Source organism: Aotus nancymaae, unplaced genomic scaffold (assembly GCF_030222135.1).
Source record: "Aotus nancymaae isolate 86718 unplaced genomic scaffold, 86718_ANA_hifiasm-v0.15.2.pri h1tg000007l, whole genome shotgun sequence".
Lineage (NCBI taxonomy): Eukaryota > Metazoa > Chordata > Mammalia > Primates > Aotidae > Aotus > Aotus nancymaae.
The window spans coordinates 44,812,821-44,840,089 of record NW_026988418.1 but is presented as its reverse complement, the minus strand read 5'-3'; positions in this window follow the sequence as shown (position 1 = coordinate 44,840,089).

Sequence of the window (27,269 nt, the reverse complement as noted above, 5' to 3'; positions counted from 1 at the left end):
AAAGACAGGATTGGGAACCAGACAAGAATCTCACTTACTCACTGTGTAAACTTGGGTAAATTACCTTACCAACTGGAGGCTCGGTTCTCCTCATTGATAAAATAAAGGCAATAATATTCACTTTACCAGGTGGTTGTGACAATTTCAGCTCATGTACATAAAGCACTTAACATGGTGCCTGGCAAATACCAGGTGTTCAATAGAAGGGAGCTATTATTATAACTAGACTATTAAATTACATTTGCCATCAGCATATACTTGTGGAAAATGAGTTTCAGTAGTATTTATGCCCAAAAGCAATTTGTCCCCTATTAGAAGAATTTCAAATGTCAGCAAACAAAAGGGGAGAAAGTCCTCTTTTTATACAACAGAAAAAAATAAAAGGTAAGTGACTGAAAGATTAAAACTACATTAAAATGTAATAAATCAATCTATCACCAAAAACTGTAAATTGTGGATACCGTGTTCTCTCCAATTTTTATTTTATAAGGGAAGGAAAAGCATAGTAAAAGCCAGGAAATAGAATCAGAGATGAAGGAAATAACAACGTGGAGAAGAAACGGAATCAGAAAGAGAAGAATGAGGGTGCTTACGTTAAGTTTAAATGATTAAAATGATTAAAAGATAAGTTTAGGGAAAAAGTGAGCATCAAGAATTTTTTCTAATATTATAAAGATTATATTCCTGATTTCTAAATTTTTCTGTTGAAACAATCAAGATGCCACATAAAATGCTAAATAATTTTTAAACATATTCTTGAATAGGTACACTATTAAGGAATTCATAGAACTAAAAGTAAAGTCACAGAACCTTGGAGCAAAGTAGATTACAAATTTAGCTTCTGCCCTGAGAGTTTCTGCCAAGCCTTGGAAATCTTGGGCTTCATCTCTAACAGATGCAGTACAAGCGGCAGGTGGGAGATAAAATCCCAGGCGATCCAAGGTAAAGGGTCTAGTAGAAGACACCTGCATTCAATGGAATCTCAAAGCTCTCTACCCTTGATGTAACATGAAGTTCAAAATATAATATGCCATGCAGTAGTGGTCAGCAAAGAGTCTTCATGGAATAATCTTGGTTCTGGATGGCTGAAGTCAAAAATATCTCCTGACAGTTTGTAAATGAAACTGGCCCACAGAGAGGTTATGATCTAAATGTGTATTACATATATGATTATAAAATACAGAGGTGGATAATTTAATTTAGTATAAAGTTTTAAAGTGGATAACATCAACAAGTAACTGCCAGAAACAAATATAAGTTTTCTCTAAAGAAATTAAAATCAACCTAATACTTGGAGAATAGCACAGAATCTGTAAGGCAGATGAAAAATGAGCCACCCACAATGAAAAAAAAAATCACAAACATACCTAAAGAGAAGAGACTATGAATGAGAATCAGGAGAAGCAACAGAAATGAGCTATATCCATTAGAACTTCAGAAATTGATAGTCACACACAGAATGTAAAAACGAATAACTTTGATCTGTTTCAATAAAAAAGAAAAGCATAAAAATATTAGCAGTGAATGACAGATTACAAAGATAATCAAGTATATGTGAAAAAGAATCAAAATAGAATTCCTATAAATAAAAAAATATTATTTAAGGTAAAGGAATCAATAGGTGGATTAAACAGTATAACAGATACCACTAAAGAAATAATTAGTGCACTGGAAAATAAATTTTAAAAAAATTATCAAGAATGCACTTTCAAGGGATAAAGAAACAAAATATAAGTACAGATTGACAGAAATAAAAATGATACAATGTAATCAAAATTCCAGATACAACTAATAGGAGGAATGGGAAAGCAACAATATTCAAAGAGATAATGGCTGGGAAATTTCCCAAATTGATGAAGCAAGAATAATTATCAGGTGCAGGAAGCCAACAAATCTCAAACAGAAATTATAAGGACATCACACCTAGACAAATTAAAATGAAATGGTAATATACAAAATAAAAAAAGATCATAAATGCAGCCAGATAAAAATGACAGTTCATCTACAAAGAACTAAGGCAGTTAAATTGATGGCTGAAATCATATATCACCAATAGAAGTCACAGGTAGCAAAACAATATCTTTAATGTTTTGAGAGAAAGCAACTTTCAGCATATTTTACCTATGTGGAAATATGGAAGCAATCTCTCAAGAACAGAGTAGGGGAGAAATAAGCATTCTCAGAAAAACAAAAACTGAGATTTTTACTGCAAAACAAAGATCTTCACTAAGGGAAACTGCCAAGGATCTTCTGCAAAGGAACTTTCTAGGTGTGATATTCTTATCATTTCCTGCTTGGGATTTTTTAAACTTCCTATATCTGGTTAATTGTGTTGCTTTATGAATTTTGGAAATTTTTGAAGGAAATAATCCAAGAATCAAGAGGAAACATTAGCATTTTATTGGTAAATATATAAGTATTGTAAACATATAAATACATTCGTGAATATTGACCTCTGAATTGGACATTTCCTTGTACCTCTTCAACTTCCCTTTGCCACATCCTCGATTCCAGCTACAGCTGCACCAACCAATTTTATACAGACTGAATCAACCTCACAGAGCTGCAGCCTGACAGCACTATACCTTTCACTTGCCACCCTAGGGATTTTCACACCTATTCAACCCACGACTAGAACGTAATCAATGTCCCAAGGGATAACCAAAATTTTTTACCATCAGGAACTGGCAGCCAGTGAATAACGCTTCAGTCTGAGATTCTTTTCTTCTTTTACATCAACTTGCTGAGGAAAAATTAATATACAATAAGATAAATACATTTTGAGGGTACATTCAAAAAATTTTGACACAGTATGCTGCAGTGTATCTACTGCCACAGTGAAGGTGCAAAGCCTCTCCATCACTCCAAAAAGTTCCCTCGTGCCCCTTTACAAACAATCACCACCCTTTGCCTTCAGTTTCCCGCAACCACTGATCTGCTGTCTGTTTTGTCTTTCCTAAACATTCAAATGAATGGAATCAAACAGATGTGGTCTTTTACGTATTCCATTTTTCACTGCAAGATATTTTTGAGATTCAGTCATATTCTTGCCTATTTTAGTAGCTGGCTTCTTCTTATTACTGATTATTATTCCATCATATGCCCACACCACAATTTGTTTAGTTATCTGTTGACAAGTATTTGAGATTGTTCAGTTTGGGGGCTACTATTAATAGTTTTTGTGTAAACTATGATTTCTCAATCTCAGCACTAACTTTTAGGGTAAAAAAAAACTTCAGAATTAATTTTAGACTATGGTTTTTAAAAAGATTTCTAGGCCGAGCACAGTGGTTCATGACTGTAATCCCAGCACTTTGGGAGGCCAAGGTGGGTGGATCACTTGAGGTCAGGAGTTCTAGACCAGCCTGGCCAACATGTTGAAATCCCATCTCTACTAAGAGCACAACAATTAGCTGGGCATGGTGGCAGGTGCCTGTAATCCCAGCTACTCAGGAGGCTGATGTAGGAGAATCAATTGAGCTCAGGAGGAGGCAGAGGTTGCAATGAGCCAAGATTGTGCCACTACACTCCAGCCTGGGTGACAGAGTAAGACTCCATCTCAAAAAAAAAAAAAAAAAAAAAAAAAGATTGTTAAACCTTCTTTTTGTGGGAGGGCTGTCTTGTTTAATGTAAGGTGTTTAGCAGCATTCTTGGCTTCTACCTACTATATGCCAGTAGCACCTCCCACTTGGAGAAAACAAACAATGTGAGACTCACTTGGTAAGATTTATCCCATGGTCCTAAAAAAACTACACACACAGTCCCCCCACTGATGATTGACTAAGCAATCCTTCTTTGCACCTCCTTTTTTCTGAATTGTACTCCACCATTCCTCAGTTAACAAACTGCCAAATAAACCACAGTACTGCCTTGTAAACCTTTGTCTCAGGCTCTGCTTTCTGGGGAGCCCAGGCTAATACAGTACTGTATAAAACAATAATGATGACTAATTTGTTGAAGGTAAAGGCATTAAGAAATAAGCTAGATCTAAAGTATTTCAAAACAAAGGCATATAAGTTGGTGCACTTGGGTTCTTCAGAGAAACAGAACAAATAGGAGATCTGTATACAATGAGAAATTGGCTCTCACAATTATGGAGGCGATGAAGTCCCACGATCTGCTGCTAGAAACTCAGAAACACCAGTGGTGTACAGCAAGTTCTCACTTAACACAATTGACACCACTGACTTACAACAAAACCGATTTTACCATAGGCTAATGCATATAAACAACATTTAAGTTCCCAAGGCATAGTTCTGATCACAAAAACATCACCAAACTTCTGAATAAAGACCAAAGCACTTCTAATATAAAACATTGAAATAACTGTGAACTATACATACACTTAAAAAGATTAGTAAAAAACAAGTAGGATAATTATTTACACAGTTATTCCCACTCAGGATTGTGGGTAGCCAGAATCTATCCCAGCAGCTCAGGTTGCAAGTTAGGAACCAACCCTGGACAGGATGTCATTCCACGGCAGGGCACACACACACACTCACTCACTCCTACTAGGGCAAAATTAAACATGCCCATTAACCTAGCATGCACATCTTTGGAATATGAAGGGAAACTAGAGTACCCAGAGAAAACCCACCCAGATATTGGGAGAACATGTAAATTCAGACAGTGGCCCCAGCATGAAATTGATTTTTAAAATCAATGTTATAATGAAATAATGTCAAACAAAACAATGTTATCCTAAAACCTGCTCTAATTCAATCTCACTTCAAAGGCCTGAGAACCAGAGGAGTTGATGGTATAAAGCACAGTCCATGGGTAGAAGATGAGATGAGATGTCCCAGCTCAAGTGGTAAAGCAATTAAAAAAGGAGAGAATTCTTCCTCCCTCCACCTTTTGCTCTGTTGAGGCCCTCCACAAATTGCATGATGCCCACTCATGAAATACAACATTGGGAGGGCAGTGGGCAATCAAATTTATGGAGTCCATGGATTCCGATGCTAATCTCATCCAGTGATCACCCTCACAGACACACCCAGAAACAATGTTTTAAATGGGCACCCACTCAAAAATTAACATAAAATTCACCACTACAGTTAAGGGAGTTGATGAGTTAAAGCCTTCTAAAGTCTTTTGTTGCATAGAGCAATGAGTAAAATATGAATAAGTTTAGACATAGTTAAGTCTGCATGTTAAAATAATTATGAAACCATTAAAGAAATAGGTATGAAGCATATATCTTCCAAAGAAGGTAGAGAGGGTGTCTTAGTTTTTTTGCATTCATATAGCAGAATACTTGAGACTAGGTAATTTATAAAGAATAGAAATTTCTGTCTTCTAGTTTTGGGGCTGGGAAACTCAAGGTCAAGGGGCTGCATCTGGCAAGGGCATTCTTGCTGAGTCAGCTCGTGGGAGAAGGCATCACATGGCAAGGGAGAGAGAGAGAAAAAAAGCATGAGTCAGAGTGTAAGGGAGAGTGAGACAACAAAAGGGAGCCACACTCACTTTTATTAAAAAAATTCACTCTTAAGATAACAACATTTTATCTTGTACATTTATTTGTTTAAGTTCCTTGTAGCTGCTGGATATTAGACCTTTGTCCAATGCATAGTTTGCAAACATTTTCTCCCATTCTGTAGGTTGTCCGTTTACTCTGTTGATAGTTTCTTTTGCTGTGCAGAAGCTCTTAATTAGAGCCTATTTGTCAATTTTTACTTTTGACGTCTTTGTCATAAAATCCTCTCCTGTTCCTATGTCCAGGACGGTATTCCCTGGGCTGCCTTTCAGGGTTTTTATACTTTTGGGTTTTACATTTAAGTCTTTAATCCATCTTGAGTCAATTTCAATTTTTGTATATGGTGTAAGTTAAGAATCAAGCTTCAGTCTTCTGCATATGGCTAGCCAGTTAGCTCAGCACCATTTATAGAATAGGGAGTCTTTTCCCCGTTGCCAGTTTTTGTCAGCTTTGTTGAAGATGGGTGGTCAGAGATGTGCAGCCTTATTTCTGGACTCTCTATTCTGTTCCATTGGTCTATGTGCCTAGTTTTGTACCAGCAACATGCTGTTTTGGTTACTGTAGCCCTGTAGTATAGTTTGAAGTTGGGTAACATGATGTCTCCAGCTTTGTTCTCTTTGCTTAGGATTGCCTTGGCTATTGAAGTTTTTTTTTTTTTTTTTTTTTTTGGTTTCATACAAATTTTAAAACATGTTTTTCTAGTTCTGTGAAGAATGTCATTGGTAGTTTGATAAAAATAACATTGAAACAACCCCATTAAAAAGTAGGCAAAGGACATGAGCAGACATTTTTCAAAAGCAGACATACATGCAGCCAACAAGCACATGAAAAAAACCTCAATATTGCTGATCATGCAAGTCAAAACCACAATGAGATGCCACATCACACCAGTCAGAATGAATATTATTAAAAAGTCAAGAGGGGACACATTTAAACAGTAGCAGAGGAGAAAGATTGGTGGGGTAGTGGGGGCTATTGGAAACGCATCCAATACAAAACAAGGCAAAAAAAAAAAGGCATAGAGAAAAAGTAACAGAAAAAGAGGGACAAATAGAAGGCATAAAATAAGAAAGCAGAAACAGTTCAAATATATCAAAATAAATTGCCTAAGCTCTTCAAATAAAAGGTAAATATTATCATACTGGATTTTTTTTAAATCCAGCAATATGCTATTTATAAGAGGCACTCCTAAAACATACTGAAAGTAAACAGACAATAAAAGAAATGAGAAAACCTAGTTCAAATAAGCTAAGTAATATGCCCAAGGTCACAGGTTTCTAAGGTTTTATTTTTTTCTGATCCCATTTTTTGACATTATGTTATGTCAGTTACTGAGGATAGAGTTACTATCTTATTCATTTTATGTATCTACCATCCAGCATAGCAACAAAGCAATATCTGCTGAATTCATGAAATCAAAATTGTACAAGTGTGCAATTCATCAGAAACATGTTGAGCATTCTCAAAGAGAGCGGTAATGTTTCATATAATTTATGAAGATTGATTTGCTCTGATATTTCTAATATAATAAATGAACTTTATTTCTCCCTAGCAGATAAAATCAAAGCATAGCTCAACCTAGGACACATCTATATGTGTGGTCATTTTTAAGGTGACAGACATGTCCATAAAGGATGGCTTTCACTCATTCATTTATTCTACATGTATTTATTCACCTGCTCTGTGACAGAAACTGCATAGACATGGTGGATTGTGATAAATAAAATGGACATGACTCCTGCCATCTTGGAGATTGCAGACTAGTTTTTGAATAACTCTAAAGAATTTTAATATATGAGTTACAGTTTACATTTTCTTTTCTATTATATCACTTCTAAGAAATTCCTTGACCACGAAGTAAAATTTCAGCTTGTCTTAATTTATTAACTCAATAACTTTGGGCACATAATTCAGTCAGATCATTTGCAACTCTGAAGTTCAGTTTTCTTATTTCAAAATTTGAAAACAAGTACCTACTTCTCGTTGTGACAATTACCAGAGATAACATGCCAAGCATGATTCTGTTCAATAAGTGCCAGTTTTCAGAATCAAATTCTTGCTTCCATGCCCAAATTTAATATCCCATTTGTAAATATCAAGCATTATTCATTCCAGGCATCAGGTTTCAGAAAAGGGGAGCTGTCTAGATGCAGCAAGACTGTTACTTATTAGAAACAGGTCTGTCGAGGTCCAAACAGGAATGTGATGTATGCACATTGATTCATCTTTTTATCAGTACATAGATGTTGGACTATCAACTATGCGTTGAGTAATCTACCAGTACTTACTCATGAGAATGATCCTATTACATAATCTGTAGAGTCAATTCATATAATTTAGAGTATTTCCCTCCACCTCCACCCCCAAAAAACATGTAATCTAATGAAAAATTTGCAAAGCACTGTTTTGAACATTATCTCCAAGCTTACTCTTTACATAAACAGATGGAAAAATGTATTATTGGATATGCTGCATAAAGCTAAAGACCGAAATTAATAGAGACCTAGTTGCCACAGGATATGACTATGTTTAATGGGCTATTAAAAAATGATTAATATATGTCCCAGTGGGCCAGCAAAGAGAAGGGCCATGATTGTGCATAAAAATGAAGAATTAATTTGACCTATCATGGCAACAAAAAGGGCTAGTCCAAGTTACAGACCAATGACTGTGGGATGAGGCTAACAGCTTTGGCTGGCTTTATTAGCTTCTTAAAAAAAACGATATTTTTTAAAGGAAAAAAGCAGTTTACTAGAATGAGTTTTGTGTTTAGTCTTGCTGCAGTGGCTCAATCTTTCAATGTTAAGTGCTATTTTGCCTTTGATTCCCCATGTCAGTATGTTGTAAGTCAATTGCATGAGAGGAGCATTAAATGGTGCCTTTGGGAAAAATACTAAACTCCTAAGGATGTTGGGATGAAAGATGCTTTGTAATTGCAAGAATTTATTATTAATTATTCTTATTCAGGCACTCATTTTCCAATATTTCCCATGTTAGATGAACAATGTAAAGCCCCATTTCTGCCTTCCAGAACACAAACTAAAGACGCTTGAAATATTACAATGCCTGTGTCTTTACTATTCTCTATTCAGGGCCTCATATGGACAGATTATTTCTTTCTTCTCAGCAGCTATAAGATGAGCCATTAAATCTCTTAGATATTTGAATGTTTTAATTGTTGAATGAAACATTAAAAATTCAGATTTGTTTTTTATTGTTTATTTTAAAACACTTTATAGCATCATCTTGTGTATTACTGATTACTTTTTTCATATTATTATTATTACATTCTAAATAGTGTCAGTCCAATAATAAACATTTCCAGAATCACACATGACAGAATAAGTTGTAGAAATGACAAGAAAATTGATCATGACATTTGTAAAATTAAAAACATACTAATTAACTATCTTTGAAGCAAATGACTGAAGATGGTTAAATACATTAGTTCTTAACTTGCCATTTTTGGAAATGGGAAAATGAATAAGAATTGATTCAAGTCTTACAGAGAACTCACTACATCTCCAAGAGTACATTCAATTAGATAAATATTGCACACCATCATGAGACAGAACCCCCATGGTGGGTAGAAAGATAGGAGCAGGGAAGATTTCCCGAAAAGGTCAAATTATACATGCTTCTACTGGTCTTGGTTATTTCAGCCTTTGTCATGCAAGCACAAATTCACACATTTGTGTATTCACAGGGGAAGGAGAACTATACTTAATTTAGTGCTTATTATATACCCAGACACTTGATATATTTATTTTATTTAAGGTTTACAAGAATTCTGGGAAGAAGATATTATTATTAGTCCCATTTCACAAATATCTATAATGGAACTAAGAAACATTAAGTAAATTACCCAAAGTCACATAGCTAAGAAGTGATCAAGTTAGATTTCAAACACAGATTTGATTGAGTCTAAGTCCAAACTCTTTCCACTGGTTTCGTTCACTCATTCATTCATTTATTTTGTTGAATAACTACTGTGTTCCTGATCCTGTACTAGGAATGAAAATGCTTCTAAGGTATAGTCAGTGCCTTACAGAGTTGAGAGCCCTATCCTGGGAAGACGGTCTATAGGAGACAGAAGTCTCTGTGCCCCCAGGCAATGAAGAAAGAAACAGGGCTAGTCAGAACAAATATTAGGAGAAGGTGAAACTGAATCTACGTCTTCCAAGATGAGTAGGTATGGCCAGGCAGGCTGAGAGATGAGGCTTTGCAAATACAGCAATACAAACAAAGGTAGCTGAGCCTGAAATTTTAAATTCAGGAATACAAAGTTCAAGGAATACAAGGGTATAGAGAGTTGGGAGGGAGGTCACAGGTTGCTTTAAATTGTAGCCAAAAGTCATTTTTTTCAAATGGAAACATTAGAACATTTTCAAATGTGTCTCACATGAAGAAGTAAAATATTCATAGTACAGCAAAATCTGTATGAGATAAAAGCACATAAAATCACTTCTTCAATAAAATCTGTCGGAAGATGGAGTTCAAAAGCATTGTCTTTATGGGAAGCATGGAGCAGATTGACCTCCTCATCATGAAATTGGATCTACTTACTCCACTTACAGCTTACACAGCCTGTGCCCCGGTCCTAGTACCAGTGTACCCTGAGATTTTAGCAAGAGTTGAGTTGGCTTTGGGAGAGCCACTTGGAATTTATGAACACATTAATAGAATAAAGGAATACCCAGAAAAATGGCATATATATAGTGTAGCATTCCTATTTCTAGGCTTGAACTCATTTCTAAAGTGGGGCAAAGAGTAATTCCATTTCAGTCCAACACTGCTACTCTGTGACATCCTCTAGACACAGCTCCACACAGATTGTCTGAGGCAGCCTGTGGGACTTCCTCCCGGTCTTCTGACTTAACCTGTGTGTTGGCAGGTGATGGAAAGAAAGAATGAGGGTGAAGTATGCTGATTAGCATGCTTTGAATGTAACCCTAAATTGGATGGAACCACCAACAGATTGACTCAAGCTGGCACCAGGCTCCATGGGATCTTTCCCAGAAGCAGCTGCAGCATTCTCTTCAAGCACCATGACTGCCAGCCTCTGATGAGAATCCCAGGGGCCTGACCAAGTGAGCCAGACATTAGATAGATTTCACATTAATGAGCTGCAGCCTCTGGGTCTTAAGGTAAGCCACTGAGTAATGTGCTTGATTCTGGGGCTGGGTGGCAGGGGGCTGCAGAATGAGCATCTTTTTCACTTTTCATTTTTTTCTTTTTAAATCTTCTGCTGTGCAGATGAAGCCAAAGATGAATGGTGAGTAAAAGACTGACATAACAAATTGCCCATAAAATGTATTCATAATCACATGATAACCAACAATGGGAGTCAGGCCACCGATCATATTAAATTCTTGGTACCTTGGCAAGGGTTGTTAAATTAACCTTGAAAGCAACAGTAGTCTCTCCATAGCTCACCAGGAAGATTTTTGCCTTCCCTCTCTCTGTCTGACTCCACTTCTGCCTCCTCTTTGGCCTCTCTTGGCCTGCTTTCCCCTTGTCCTTCTCTGCCTCTCTGGCTGTCTTCTCTGTTACTTTACTTTCCCTTCTCTTTTTCTCTCTCGGTTTATGCCTGATGTCTCTAGAATTGTACCTCAATCATATAAGATGTGTAAACATCATCATTGACATAATGGCTTCATTTGATAGAAAGGTGCCAAGAGGTTCTTAACCAAAGTAGGACATACACTCTCAGAATTAAACTAGTTCCAGACATAAAATATGCCTCCAACATCATTTCCTTTCATTGCTCTCTAATAAATTGAGGGAAATAAGCAATCGACTACAATGAATATTTGTACTGAAAGATAAAGATGTTGATCAGCCTATCAATTACAGAGCATTTCCATTTATTTCAAGCAATGTTTCTTCATACTAATTTTCTTTTACTTTCTTTGGAAAGGTGAAAGTTAGCAAGGTGCCAAGTGCAGTGTTTCCCACACACGGTAAAGAAATTCCTTGAGTTGCACACATGCCATTAAAAAAATTTTTTTTTTTTACTTACCTCCTAAACTATATGAATAGACCCCATTATACCTCTAATTCCATATTTTCTTAAAAACAGATTTGTAATGAACTATTTTATGCCCCTTAAATAATTTAAAATCCCAAAGATGCAGTTTTCAGCAAGGCCTCAGCATGCACATTGGTATGTGCTGCGTAGGTCACTTATTTTACATACTCAGTCACAGGTGCATTTCAGTACTTCGATATTTTCTGCATTTGTTTGAAATAGCTATTTATTATCACAGAGTCATCTCACTGGTAAATATTTATAGGCAGTTTTATTTCCAGTTTAGGATTTGAGTATTGTATCTTACAATACCTAAAACAGGCATTGTTGATTTGCTATTTTAGCTTTTGATAGAGAGCGTGTTTACGGCATGGCTGTAGGAGGTTTTGTCTTTAATAATTTACAAAATTACCTGCAGTAAAATCTTCACCTGTTCTTTGTTGTCTTAGCACCACAAAATTGGAATTACATATAAAATCTTTCCTCCTGGAGATTTATATCTACCACAGAAAGAAAATCTCCACTTAAATTTTTATGAAACATCAAAATTATGGTCTGCTTTAGCAAAACAATACAAAGGAGCCTTTGCCTGGTGAGGAGCATTTCCAATATTTGAGGACATCATCCTTTATCTCCCATTTAATCTTTATGTTTCTGTGACAGCTTTTTTTTTTTTTTCATTGATTTCCTTGTTTGTATGTGCAGTGTGCTAATTTGTCTTTCATTACAGAAAGTTCCAAGTGCCAACCACAGAGGCTAACCTCAGCCAGAGGGCAGCCCTCCCAGATAGCTGTGCTTTTTACAGCTTAATTTGAAATGGTTACCTAAATTAACTGATGTTCAGTTTTCTTCCTTTCCCTGGGACTGACCACCCCATCCATGAAGAGGGCGATGGTCTCAACCTGGCAGCCTCAATTTAGCTGCATAGAATGAGAGCAGCCCAAATGCTGTCCTTCACTGTGATTCAGATTTAGATCCTCTTTATTGAATTATGCGTTTTAATAAAGGGTTTATATAACACCCACAGAGCAGTTATCAATTAATTACCCATGGAAATTTAGGGGATGTTACACAGTGGTAGTTATTATACCCAGGGTATTAGACATATGTTACATAAAAGATGCAGTCACCTTGAAATTATATTGGCAAGGCTGCCTTTTTCCTATAGAATATTATACATTCTAATATGAAAATTGAGTTAAAAACCTATTAGGAGATGGGAATGGCATGTTCCAATGGTTTAAGGCAGGCTTATACACTTTTCCAACAAGCTCAGCTGAATTTTAGGAAATTGTGCTCACTGGTTGAGAAATTTCAGTAGTTCTTTGGACACTCCTGCCTTCCGTGGCTTGGAGCTTTGTATTTCAGAGAGAAAACTGGCAGCTCCTTTACAACCCTGACCCTCAGTTGGCTCAACTCATGGATTCATCCTGAGCCATCTACGTATACCGCCTCAGGTCCAGGAGAGGTGATGTACCTCCCGCTAGGAAGCTGCATTCCTAAGGGCTGAAAGTTTTACTCCACTGAACCAGCACCCGATGCAGAGGCCAGAAAGGACACAGAAGAGTGAATAATGGGGGAAGATAGATGGATGGCAACAGAGCCTATGTATCTGACAGATGGAGAAGGGGAGGAAGGAGATCTTCCAGGTCCCAGAACAGTAGTGGCCAACACGAGGAATGGCAGAGCTTTGAGGCGGAGAGGAGATCTGGCCAGTTTTCATGTTGGCTAGAAAGGGGCCGACATATTTAAAAGGATTATCCCACACTGTACCCACCGTGAGAACTGCTGAAACTTTTAGCCTCTAAAGAATTGTTCCACTTTGGGGATGAAAGTTTATCTTGTTTGGTTGGGAGTCTAAGGTATTATTGTTTGTGTTGTTTTTAAAGTCATCAGGAATCAAAATTACTTTCCTGTCTGGCTGAAGAAAATACAACTTTGCATTAGCTATTTTTGAAGCTATAATCTAAAATATCAGAAAATCAGAATCATGACTTTGGGGCATTGTACTTCATTGATTTTTTTAAATAAAAATTACCTCCATAGTTATACTTTAATTAAAAAATACCAGAAATCTGTTTTCATTTAGCCAATCATTAAATGAATTGGAACAAGATTAAAGTCAAAAATGTATCCTAATACATTGCTTCTATAAATATAAAAGTAATTCATTCATTCATTCATTCATTCGGCCTTCATTTCTGGGTCTGTCTTTCCCTGGAGAGTCATTGTCAGGGAACATACACAAAGGACTCAAGCCCTGCCCTCAAAGAGTAAAGAGAGAGGCAGGAATAAGAATGAATAATCACATCCAGGCTGATAAGGGATCTACCAGGGAAGCTTGAGAATGATGTGAACATCTGAAAGCATTAGTACCTAATTCTACAAGCAAAAGCTGTGCAAGGAATGGTGCTGAGCCTTGGTGGACTGATCGCAATTCAGAGGCAGAAGAATAGGAAGATGATATCCCATGGAGAAGACATAAAAATCATGTAAAGCCACCAGGGTTTGATCCTCTTTCCTAATATTGTGATTATAAAAGGTATCTGCAGGAACAGTTGGGTTGTCTCTGGCTCATGTATCACAGGGTGGCTAGGCTAGGGCAATGGGAAGACCCAGACTCTCTTGCCTGGAAGCCAAAATTTTCTCTGAAAAATCTACTGAGTCTAATGAGTAAACATTAAAGGTATTGGAGAACCAGGAAAAGCATAGGTTTTGCATCAAAAACTTTTAATTGAAGGCCTAACTTTCCCTATTGGAGTTTTGGTTACTCACTGCTGTCAAAAATATCCTAAATGAAAGTTCAACCAGGTACTTATGATAAAGGTTTTTTTGGGTTTTTTTTTTTTTTTTTTGAGACGGAGTCTCACTCTGCCACCAGGCTGGAGTGCAGTGGTGTGATCTCGGCTCACTGTAACCTCCCCCTCCCAGGTTCAAGCAATTCTCCTGCCTCAGCCTCCCGAGTAGCTGGGACTACAAGGCACACGCCACCACACCTAGATGATTTTTTTGTATTTTTAGTAGAGACAGGGTTTCACCATGTTGGCCAGGAGGTCTCCGTCTCCTGACCTCATGATCTGCCCACCTCAGCTTCACAAAGTGCTGGGATTACAGGAGTGAGCCAATGTGCCCGACCTCTATGATGAGTTTTTAAATGAACCACAATTGACATATTAAATATGAAAGAGCATCACACTTGAGGATTAAATAAATATGCTGGATGGAGAGTGCTCTTAAGGTAAGTACACTGCATTTTGGTTTCAAAGATTAGCTGTCAAATGACAATAATCTCTATCATTTAATAGTGCTATCACATTCTTTCTATTCTTAGAGCCTTAAAACAAAATCCTGGGTGCTAGCAAGACAGTTACTATTATTGTCAGTTTTAGTCAAAGCACCCTGGATTATTAATGGCAAAATCACCCAAGTGTCCCTATTCCTAAACCCATCATTTGAACCTTGTGTAAGGCCAGTTGCCTCGCTGGGAGCACGGACGCAGACCACCCCCCGCTTCTTTTCGAAAGCTCGGACAAGCCCGGACGAGCTCAGGCAAGCTCAGACATGCTCAGGCTTTTTCCCTTCTCCCATGCTCACACAGCCTGACCTTCCCTTAAAAGAGCCCAGTATGCAAACGAGGTGTGGTAACCCTACCGTCTTAACAACCAATAGCAGCCAAGTCTTAACAACCAATAGCAGCCGAGTAATTCCAACCAACAACAAGCCAAGTCCTAGGTAAAGGCTTGTAACTTACCCAATAGCAGTCCTGCTCTCCCACAACCAATCGAGCTGTTTCACTCCCTATGAAACCCCCTGTCTGAGAGGAGTCCATGCGACTTCTCCGGCCCCTCCTGTTGGACTGCAAACCTCGTCCGGGAGCCTGAATAAATTCCTTCGCATCAGATCTTCTTGTGCTGGCCTCAGTTTCTTCGTTTTGTCCTTGGCGAGAACAGACCTTACACCTTGTATTACTAAGAGTTGTCCAGAGAGACAGAACCAATAGGATATTTAGATAAAGAGAGACATGAGAGGGGATTTATTTGGAGAATTGGCTCACAGATTAAGGAGACTGAGAAGTCCCACAACAGCAAGCCATCTGTAAGCTGGAGACTCTGGGATGCCAGTAGCATGGTTAAGTTCAAGTCTGAAGGCCTCAGAACCAGGGAAGCCAATAATATGATTCTCAGTCCAAAACCAAAGGCCTGAGAATCAGGGTGAATGCTGATAGAGTCCGAAGTCCAAAGGCCTGAAGTTCTGATGTCCAAGGGCAGGAGAAGAAGGATGTCCCAGTTGCAGGAGAGAGAGAGAAAGCAAATTCACTTTTCTTTTACCTTTTTGTTCTAGCTGGGGTCCCAACTGGTTTGATGGTGCTCGCCCACATTGAGGGCAGATCTTGCCCAATCAGTGCACCAACTCACATGTCTACGGAGAGACCTGGAGGGAGGCGATTGGACCATGCTGTTCTTCTAACAGTGAGTGAGTTCTCATGATATCTGATGCTATTATAAGGCCGTTTTCTCTGCTTTTGCTTTCTCTTCTTTCTCTTGGTACCCTGTGAAGTGGTGCCTTCCTCTACGATTGTAAGTTCCCTGAGGCCTCCCAGCCATGTGAAACTCTGAGTTAATTAAGCCTCTTTCCTTTTATAAATTACGCAGTCTCGGGTATTTTATCAGAGCAGTGTGAAAATGAATTAATAGATACACCCAGAAATGATGTTTTACCAGCTCTCTAGGTATCTCTTAATCCAATCAAATTGACTAAAATTAACCATCATAAACCTCTATTCCGAGGTACACACGTCATCAAAACAATGATACCTAGGTTTTCCAAATGCAAATTTTAAAATATGATATAAATTGTCTTCTTCTAAAAAAAAATAATAAGGTACACTATGTGAAAAAAAGATTATTCACTAGCTCGATCTACCTCTCATCTTGTACATATAGGCTTAGTAGTTTCTTGCCAGTTGCATAGCATGGAAGGACCTGAAATTGACAAGAGAACTCAGAGCACAGCACTGCTCTGAGACTGCCCTAGAGAGTAGCTGGTAAACTCTTATCCATGACATTCAAAAAAGATTTGGAAGACGGAAGGAAATTACTGCTTGTGTTAAAATGGAAAAAAATAATTCATCAACATAGAAAATTAGAGGAAGTCAGAAAAGAAGCACAGCTCAAGTAGATAATAAATTTGAGTAATTAGGGCTACCAAAATAACCCATATATTCCTGGCAGCATTAATTATTCAGGTTAATGTTTTACTTTGAGCTTATTGAATAATTGTGAAATTTATACTTATTTTTGGTTCACATATTTATGGTTGATATTAATTGTGAATTTTAAAAGCTTTATTTTTAACAAACTTAAATATTACTTTTGGTTTCAAGGTTGATTATTGACTGGTATGCCAATAATTCTGTTCCTTCATTCTGCATTTAAAAGATACGTTTATTTACAAAGTAAATTCAAACCAGCTTAATATTTTCATGTGGCTCTTTGAAGCTATTATAAAGCTAACATCTTGTGGCATACTAACTAAACAATAGATTTATTCTTCTTGTCTTATTATTCTAAGTTTTCATTTTTGATAGCACATTTTATTCTTTGTGGTAATGACTGTAATCTGAACAGTTAGTTGTTAGAACTGAAAGAGTAACTGCCACCAGAAATCCATGAAAGTGAACTTAATTAATACATTCTATAACCCAGTGGAAAAATTTCAAAACCACTTGCCTTTATATATTTACATGGTCGCTGTATTAGTTTCTAGGGCGGCCATTACAAGTTAGCACAAACAGTGACTTAAAAGAACCGAAAGTCATTCTGTTGCATTTCGGGAGGGCAGAAGTCTGAAATCAGCATGTCAGCAAGGTCATGCTCACTTCAATGGCTCTAAGGGAGAATCCTTCCTGGACTCTTCCAGCTTCTGATGGCTGGAAGCATTTCTTGGACTGCGGCTGCATCACTCCAATCTCTGCCTCCGTCTTTATGTGGCCTGCTCTTCTCTATGCATCTCTCTCCCGTGTCTCTTATAAGGACACTTGTCATTGGATTTGGGGCCCACTGGGATAATCCAGGATGATCTCGTCTCAAGATCGTTGTCTTAATTACATCTGCAAAGACCCTTTTCCCAAAGAAGGTCACAGTCACGGGCTCGTGGGATTAGAACATAGACATATCTTTTTGGGGTGGGACATCATTCAATCTGTTAAAGTCACCTTCCAAAGCTTTCTCTTCACATACTGACCACCATTAAATGGCTCTTCTGTACTGTTACTGCAGTGGAAGGGGACTAGAACACTCTGAGTTATTGGTCACATTTCGAAGTCCTATTCACAGTGACCATGTGACTGGGAAGATATAGTTGTAGAAAGAGTGACCTTTAGCTTCGGTGTGTCATAGTTTTGTTGAGGGAGACCTATTGTCATGCTGCTGATGTCCTGGGGGCATCAATTACCACTAGTTTCTTAGGAGTTTTACTAACTACATGGGTCTCATATTATGGGTACTTCACCAGCAACTACCATGTCCTCGTCTGCCTTGAAAACATCCTTCTGTTATTAGGTTGATTTGAGAGGCTTTTTGAGTTTTTTTTATTATTATTTGTTTTGTTTTTCCATAAGTCCGGGCTTCTGTCAGAAATCAGAAGGCCTCCGTTGTTCTGGGACAATATGTTGAGTATCACCTCTTCAAATAACAAACCCTCACTGGAAAACACCTACCGTATTTGCTCCAGTTTAAGATTTTTCATGCACTTAAAGCAGGCAAAATAAAAGGGAGAGTTTCAACCCTTTTCACTTACATAACTTACCACTGGGAGATTTTACTGCATTTTATTTTATATCTCAGGACAAGATTGAGAATTGATCCATAGGATGGAGAGCCAGTAAGGGCAGTCTCTGTCTGCCCATGCCATGGCTACCAACAATTTTACTCTTCATCCCTTTCCTTCTGAGCAGTCAGCCAATCATAGCCAAGCCTGGCAGATCAGTGAGCTCCCCGGCTGAAGAATTAATCTTGCTGATATAAACTGAGTTTCAGTATGACTTTATAGGAAGTTAATGCATCCTGACCCCTCAGAGAGAGGACAACAGAAGCTTCCAGTCTGGGACTCTCCTACACCTCACCTGCAGTGATGCATGCATCTCTCCCTTTGGCTAGCACTTATTTGTATCCTTTCTCCGTAATAAAACCGTAATTACAGCCGGGCGCGGTGGCTCACACGGGTAATCCTAGCACTTTGGGAGACCAAGGCAGGCATCACAAGATCAAGAGATCGAGACCATCCTGGCCAATATGGCAAAACCCTGTCTCTACTAAAAACACAAAAATTATCTGGGTGTGATGGCACGTGCCTATAGTCCCAGCTACTTGGGAGGCTGAGGCAGGAACATCACTTGAACCCGAGAGGCGGAGGTTTGCAGTCAGTCAAGATGGCGCCACTGCACTCCAGCCTGATGACAGAGCGAGACTTCATCTCTCTCTCTCTCTCTCTCTCTCTCTCTATATATATATATATATATATATATATATATATATATAATCACAGCTATAGCACTTTCCTGAGTTCTGTAGATTATTTTAGTGAATTGTTGAGTTTGAAGGATTCGTAGGAACCCTGAATTTGTAGCCAGTTGGACAGAAGTAATGGTGGCCTGTGGACCCCTAGCTTGTGAGTGAATGAGGTTAGCCTCACGGAGGGCTGTGCCCTTAATCTGTGAAGTGTAGCCAAACTCCAGGTATTGATGTCAGAAGTCACTGCAGCCCCAAATTCACTACTTATTACCAAGTATTTCCGACAGTGAATTAGTTTCCTATTGCTGCTGTCACAAATCACCACAAACGTAGTGGTTAAAAACAATACAAATATATTATCTTACTGTGGGTTGATAGGTGCCATGTTTCTATTGAAGGCTCTAGGGGAGAATAGGTTGCCTTGTCTTCTTTACCTTCTAGAGCTTACCCGTGTTCCTCAGTTCATCCTACCCCCTTCACACCCTCTGTTCCTATTGACACATTGCACCTCTGACTTTGACCCTTCTGCTGCCTTTTTGTAAGGGTCCTTGTGATTGCATTGGGTCTACCCAAATAATCTAGGAAAATCTCCCCATCTCAAGATCTTTACCTTAGTCCCATCTGCAAAGCCTCCTTTGTCACATAAATTAACATAGATACAGATTTGGGGGATTGGAACATGGACATCTTTGGGGGACCATTACTATGCCTACTACACATGGCTTCTACCACTGGAAGAAGACTCAAAAAACAGTAGCTCCCACTAGGGTTTTGTTCAAAGTCAAATTCATACTTTTGAAATCCTTTCAAAAGGCACAAGTATATTTTGCTAAATGTAATTGGTTTCTGTCTACATAGGCCTTTCTTGTTAAAATTTAATTATTACTACCCTTAGGGTTGTCTTTCTTTAATTTTTCTTTTTATTTCTTCTTATATCGCTATTATTATTAACCCAGATCTCTTACACTTCAAGTTTATATCTGAGAATGGAGAAGAGAATTCTAAATTCCATTGCTAAATTCGTTATATTTCTTCTTAAAATGGCTTCTGATCCTAACACCCTCATTTATCTCAATAGCAATATAGCAGTATAGCAATCATGAGTAGGTGCATTAGCCCACTTTCATACTGTTATAAAGATACTACCTGAGATTGGGTAATTTTTTTTTTCAAGGCAGAGTCTTATTCCATTGCCCAGGCAGGAGCACAGTGGTCCAATCTTGGCTCACTGCAACCTCCGCCTCCCAGGTTCAAGCAATTCTGCCTCAGCGTCCTGAGTAGCTGGGATTATAGGCATGCACCACCACACCAGGCTGATTTTTTGTATTTTTAGTAGAGACAAGGTTTCACCGTGTTGGCCAGGATAGTCTTGAACTCCTGACCTCAGCTTATCTGCCCACCTCAGCCTCCCAAAGTGCTGATTACAGGAATGAGCCCCAGCGCCTGGCCACAAGATTGGGTAATTTTTAAAGAAAGAAGGTTTAACTGACTCACAGCTCTGTATGGCTGGGGAAGCCCCAGGAAACTTGCAATCATGACAGAAGGCAAAGGGAAGAAAGGCACATCTTACATGGCAGCAGGCAAGAAAAAGAGTGAAGGAGGAAGTGCCAGACACTTAATCAAACAACCAGATCTTATGAGAACTCACTCGCTATCACAAGAACAGCATGGGAGAAACACCCTCACGAATCAATCATCTCCTGCCTGGTCCCTCCCTGCACACGTGGGGATTACAATTCAGATTATAATTTGAGATGAGATTCAGATGGGGACAGAGCCAAACCGTGTCAGTAGCTGTAAGAGCAGAGAAATTGTATTTGAGTTGCAAGTTTGGCTTCCCCATTTAACTAGTTGTATATTCTTGGAAAAGCCACTGAATCTAAGGTTTGATCTCTTTGTCCATCTAATGGAAATAGTAGTATTGTTACAATAATATTAATAAATTAGATTGCTGTGAGGGTGAAACATTTAACACAGTGTCTTGTGCATAGTAGGTCAAATAATCCCCTTTTTCCTTCAGTTTCACCATCCTTACACCCCTCAAGTGGAGCTTACATGCTCTTTTTCTTTTTTTGAGTCAGAGTCTCACTGTGTCACCCAAGTTGGAATACAGTGATGCGATCTCAGCTCACTGCAGCCTCTACCTCCATGGTTTAAGCAATTCTCCTGCCTTAGCTCTCTGAGTAGCTGGGGTTACAGGGGTGCACCACCAAGCCAGGCTAATTTTTTTGTATTTTTAGTAAAGACGTGGTTTCACCATGTTGACCAGGCTGGTCTCGAACTCCTGACCTGTAATTATCTGCCTGCCTCGGCCTCCCAAAGTGCTGGGTTTCCAGGCATCAGCAACCACACCAGGCTTACCCGCTCTTTAAAGAACCAGTTCACACAAGGTCACAGTGCCATACATCCCACCCTAAGCCATATGCTCCACATAAGCCCATTGCAGTATCCTGTCAAGGTGGGTCTGCTCCCAGTGTTAACATTGACACACAGGTGTTCATTACCTGGCTGTGGGTAAAAAGATGAAATAAAATATGAGATACAGTATACGAGTTTTCTTCACTTTCTCTTTATTTGTCCAACTTCATCTCATTCTCCTCGGCAGCCAGCATGACTTCCTCATGGTTACCTAAAATCTCCACAAGAAATGATATCTGTTCTGTTGACCTCATCTCTCCAGCACCTGGCAGAATCGAAGGCACATGTAGATCACTTGCTAAATATTCGATAAGTTAATTGAGTAAGCGAACAAATGCCTTGCTAGCTCTTGTTTTCTCATTGGCCCGTTTGCTCTGCCTCCATTCTCCATTGCCATTTCTTTTTCCCTCTGAACTATAGTTGTAATTTAAGGACCAGCCTAATTACTACCCAGGGTTTGCTCTTTTGGTAAGGTGTTTCTGACCGCTTCACAATACCTGTTCTCACCTGCTTCCAAATTCCTCCAACATTCCTACTTGTCTGGGACTTATCTTGAACTGTATTCTTCGCAACTATTTTACAATACCTCTGTTAAATATTAATTGAAAGTTCCGTGAGGAAAGATAATACGTCATATACACACTTCAACTATAAGTAGTGCTACTACGTGCCCAGCACATAGTAGGCACTTGATAAATGCTGCTTGAATTGGCTTTCCCCAACAGAAACTGCACAAGGGCCTGAAGAAACATGCCCCTGATCATCGTTATATATATAACTAGTTTGATTATTTTGACCTATTGACATCATTGTTCAACCAAATTTCTTTTTTTAATAATGTGGCTGATTGATATATTGAATCGATTAGACAAAATTCAAATGCAATTCATAATTATAGTTTGCAACCATTAAGTGGTATTCAGTGGAATCCATCAAAAATGGTGTTGAGCTACTCACAGCACACCCAAGTCACACTTTTTGTGACCCAGGTCACAAAATTTTTCCATCAAATTTGGGGTTTGTTATTGTTTCTTTTGTAATCACTCCAAGGTGTGTGTAGGGGCTGGATTGTTCTAGCAAATGGCAAACTGTGTTAATGGGAATCAGCGAGGAATTTAATTATTTTCCCAATTTCCAAAGGCAATAATGTATCACATTAATACTTTTCCTTTGCTTTTCCTGCATGCTAGTAGCTAAAAGTGAAATGATGTCCCAGTCCCCAGTGTGTCTGCAGAGGAGTCATAAATTACACCTCTGCACCTTTGCAATGAAAGCTGCTCTCTCCTGATGCTACTTGTCCACACAGACCATGGACAGAAGGGCACAGTTATAAAAACAAAGTAGACAATGTGTTATTCCAGATTTATTCTAGGAGACACTTTTTAAATCAGGGGATTTTTCTTAAATTATTTCTTTTCTACAGTGCTGATGGGTTCTTCTAACAAAATCTTCTAAGGCTGTGATATTTTTTATGAGTATGTTCAATTGGTTTTAGTAGTGGTCTCAATATCTCTAAAATTCAGAAGATAACATACCTGCAACTTTACAATGCTGTGACTGGACAAGTCAACATTTAATCTTCAAAGAATACAAATCTCTGGGGTAATTCCTACCTGTATGTGACTATAGCCAGTACTTCTGTGTCACTGCCTGAGCAGTGCAGATGAGGTGCTGCCGCCCAAACTGATGACTCTCACTGTATGAGCCAACTCAACCACGTTCTTAGGATATCAGACTATGTGACCTTGGGCAAAACAAGCCCCAAATGTAGGTTGTACAACTGGTAAGTCATAAGCTTCTATTTAGAAATGTTCTGAGAATGACTAGTCAAAATTCCTAAAGCTGTAGACATTTATACAAATGAAATTTTTGCCTGAATTCAAAATATTACAGTATCCATAATATTGAGTATAAAAAGTCAGTTGAAAAGAGATTTTCATTTAGGAAGAGAAAAGGGGGAAAGAGGAAGAGACAGAGGGCTGAGTGAAGGGGAGGAAAAGGGAAGAGACCAAAGAGAGAGAAAAGAAGGTGGAGAGGAGAGAAAATTGATTTAGAGATGTTTACTTCTAGCTATTGAGATCTATACCAATTTCTTTTCTTTTTTGGCTTATCTCTTCCTATTTTCTGTATAACCATATATGACATAAGCAAGAAAATACATTTTTTGAAAAAATTGATTCCTATAGAAATATCCATATACCAGAATTCTTATTAAATCTTTTTGTCAGATCCCAAGATTTTCATTTGTTTACTTGCTCAAAAAAAAAAAATAGTTACTGATTTCTGTGGAATCTTTTTAATGAAATACTGACTGGAGAGTAAATCTGAATTTTACTTTTCTGCAATATTTATTTTATTAATCTATCCAGACATATCAACCTTATACATCAGATATGAATTTATAGTTCAACTGTTCTTCAAGCTATAAGAGGAACTGATGAATTCTCTCTTTTTAGGATTGTTCAGCTCCTGGTGCCTTATGGTTACCAAAAGTCTAGGTTTTGAGTGAAATAGAAAATGTTAGCATGGCAGTCATGCTGGTTTTGTTTTGTTTTTTGTTTTGTCGTTGGGTTTTTTTTATTTTTGTTTTTGGAGTTTGGGAGGAATTGTTTTGTTTTTCATTTTTTGTTTGTCTAACTCAATTGTTTCTCAATAAAATAACCAGAAAATGTTATGGTGACTTAAAAATTAAAGTAGTGTAACAGAAAAAGAACTGAACTGAACCTATTGGTAATGGGAAATCCGGCCCTTGTTTCTGGACCTTCCAGTTCTACTGCCCAGGTTTGAGTGGCCTGGGAAGGTAATTTTCACGCCTCTGATGCCTCTATTTTCTCACCAATAAAATAGGACTGAGAGTTTCCCTTCCTACTGCTTAGGGATCTAATACAACAACATGAATAGTAAAAGTGCAAAATCTTATGTACACTTAACAAGCTGTATTATCACCAGGTTAATTTTTGGCCTCCAATTATTAGTTTGTTCAAGGCCCTATGATAAGCACTTTAGAAACATTATATCTTTTAATCCTTAAACATGCTATAGAATTATTGTCCTTTGTTTAAATTATAAAACTAACCAGTTTGGTTTCTGCATTAGCCAAGTTCTGCTCATCTGCCTCCCTATCTAGCTGGAGTGACTACAGCAACGGTGAGGTGCTGCACCTCCCACCACGGAGCTGGGTCTCAGCGCAGCAGGGTAACCAACTCAGCTCATGCTCTGCGGCTTCTGTGTTGTCACTGAGGCCTAAGACACTGCCACACCCAGGCCTATGCAAATCAGAAATGCCAGGGAGTTCAAGCTCCATGGAGCAACTAAAGACCAGTGTGAGATCAGAGAGGATCAGAGAACATATTTAATGTATTTTTCTTTCTTCTGCTCCACTCTCCATACTGTTCGGAGTCACAGTAGCTTCATTCAGCTTCTCGGAAGATATCCTGAGAAACTGAGCAGTCAGCCAATCACAAAACACCCATAAAGTATTAGCACTTACGCTTTTGCTTCGGATTTTGTCTTCTAGAAAACCCATGCTAAGAGGAAGCCAGACACCCAAATGCCCATCAATGATAGACTGGAGAAAGAAAATGTGGTACATATACAACATGGAATACTATGCGGCCATAAAAAACGATGAGTTCGTGTCCTTTGTAGGGACTTGGATGCATCTGGAAACCATCATTCTCAGCAAACTGACCCAAGAACAGAAAGCCAAGCACCGTATGTTCTCACTCAAACGTGGATGTCGAACAATGAGAACACATGGACACAGGGAGAGGAGCATCACACACTGGGGGCAGTTGGCAAGGGTAGGGGAGAGACAGAGCGGAGTGGGGAGGGAGGGGAGGGTGGGGAGGGATAACGTGGGGAGAAATGCCAGATATAGTATGCACCTAAAGTAAAATAAAAAAAACTACATATATATAATAAACAAATAGGAAGCCATACACACAGAGAAGCAGGCCTGATGGGGAATCACAGAATCCAGGCCAAGGATCTATTCAGTGGGATGCCACGAAAGGTCAGAAATCACGTGTGAAGGGAAATTTCTGTCAGAACACTATGTATCTGACATAAATAATAACACATCTCGCCTGCACAAAATGATATCAAAGAGTAAGAATAACAGAAAACGCAGAAAAATGCCTGTATCTTTCCATTAGTCAGAATGGGCTATGTTCATGTGACAGTAACAAACTATACCAAAAACTCAGTTACTTCAAGCGTAATAGTTCTTTTTTTCTCCTTTAGGTAATTCTCCAGCGCAAGCAATTATCCATACGATTACTAAGTGATCCAAGTCGCTTCAATCCTGTGGCTCGCGTATCTTTGTCCATTGCCTCCACCATAGACAAGGAAGGGATAGAGAAAGAGCTAGAAAAAATCAGGCAGACGTCATGTTCACTGCCTCGCCTCTGAAGGAACACAACATTTTTAGTCACATAGCTTCACCCAACTGCAGGAAGGCTGGTGAGAATAGTGTTCCGTGGTCTTAGAAAGCAAGGATAACTTCACACTGGAAAACGCTGGTGAAGTCTACCATCATCTGATCTACACACATGAGGTGGTTACTGCTTGCTATTTTATGTTTCAAAAATGTGTTTACAGGGATATAATAAAAACAAACCCTGAAATGGTATCAGAATTCACTGATGGTACTTAACCTAAAAACCTGCCACACAAGTCAGAATAACTCAATTCCCAGTACAACTGTGTGGCTCTGGGAAAACCATTTCAATCCTATGGGCCTTGGTTGCTTAATCTATAAATAAGACACCGGGGTCGATGGCATCAATAAGTGTCCCTTCCAGATCTCCATTTCATAATTTTTGCCTCAATTGCACTGGGAAAAATTGAAGTCCTACAAGAGCTGGCCCGGGTTTTTTATTCGATCCTCTGCTGCCATCTCGCAGTCTGTACTGCAGGCACAGTAAGCCCAGGGCTTGAACTGGAGAATACCGCTTATTCCTGTGTCAGAACTGAGGATGCTGAGGTCTCACCTGCCTGAGTTTCATGCTGTGCTACAGTAAGTGATTGAATGTCAAAGAAAAAGTTAGTCCATGACTCCTAATAGAAAATGATGCACTAAATTTTGTCATTTTCCCCACTGTTTTATTATCCTTACCTGTTGAGATAAAAGTGATTAAGCAGTGAGTGTTAGCTTTACTTGCAGAGTTAGAAGAAACAGTGCATGCTGGTAGAACGGCTCCTGCTCTACGATTAGCTAATGAAGCAGAGGGGAGAGTGCATGAGAAGAAATAAAGACAGCAGCATCCACCAGGGGAGAATGGTTACAGTCCCAGTGGGACGAGAGGGCAGACTTACTAGGTGGAGTTTTGTGAGACATATGTGATTTTCTTCTTTTTCTTTATTCTTGCTGCAATCTCTGACCTTGAGTTTCCCTTTATGCCCATGGTTCATTCCTTGCACCATAAAACAAATATATATGCAGCCAGAAGATGGCCATTCTGCACACCTTAGTCTGATTCCTAGTCTCAGTGTTACCAAATGGTACCCACTGAAGAACTCATTAACAATGCAGTGAGTCACATTGTGTTATGTTTATGCTTTTCTAAGTGAGTCAAGTAGAATCAGTTTCCATTGTCTACGTGCCTACATTTCAGACCACACAATATTAATGTGGTCAAAATAGAATTATCCAACCTCAGTGATAGTAGAGCAAAAGCAAGCCTACTCTAAATATGTGACATTATGTTTTCAGTTCAGCAGCTGTGGTTTTTGTGGAGTGAGCAAGCAACCCGTTAGCATAAAGGAGAGATTCAATATCACACACATTTAGTCATGATGGGCTACAGGGAGGAAGGAAAAATAAAAG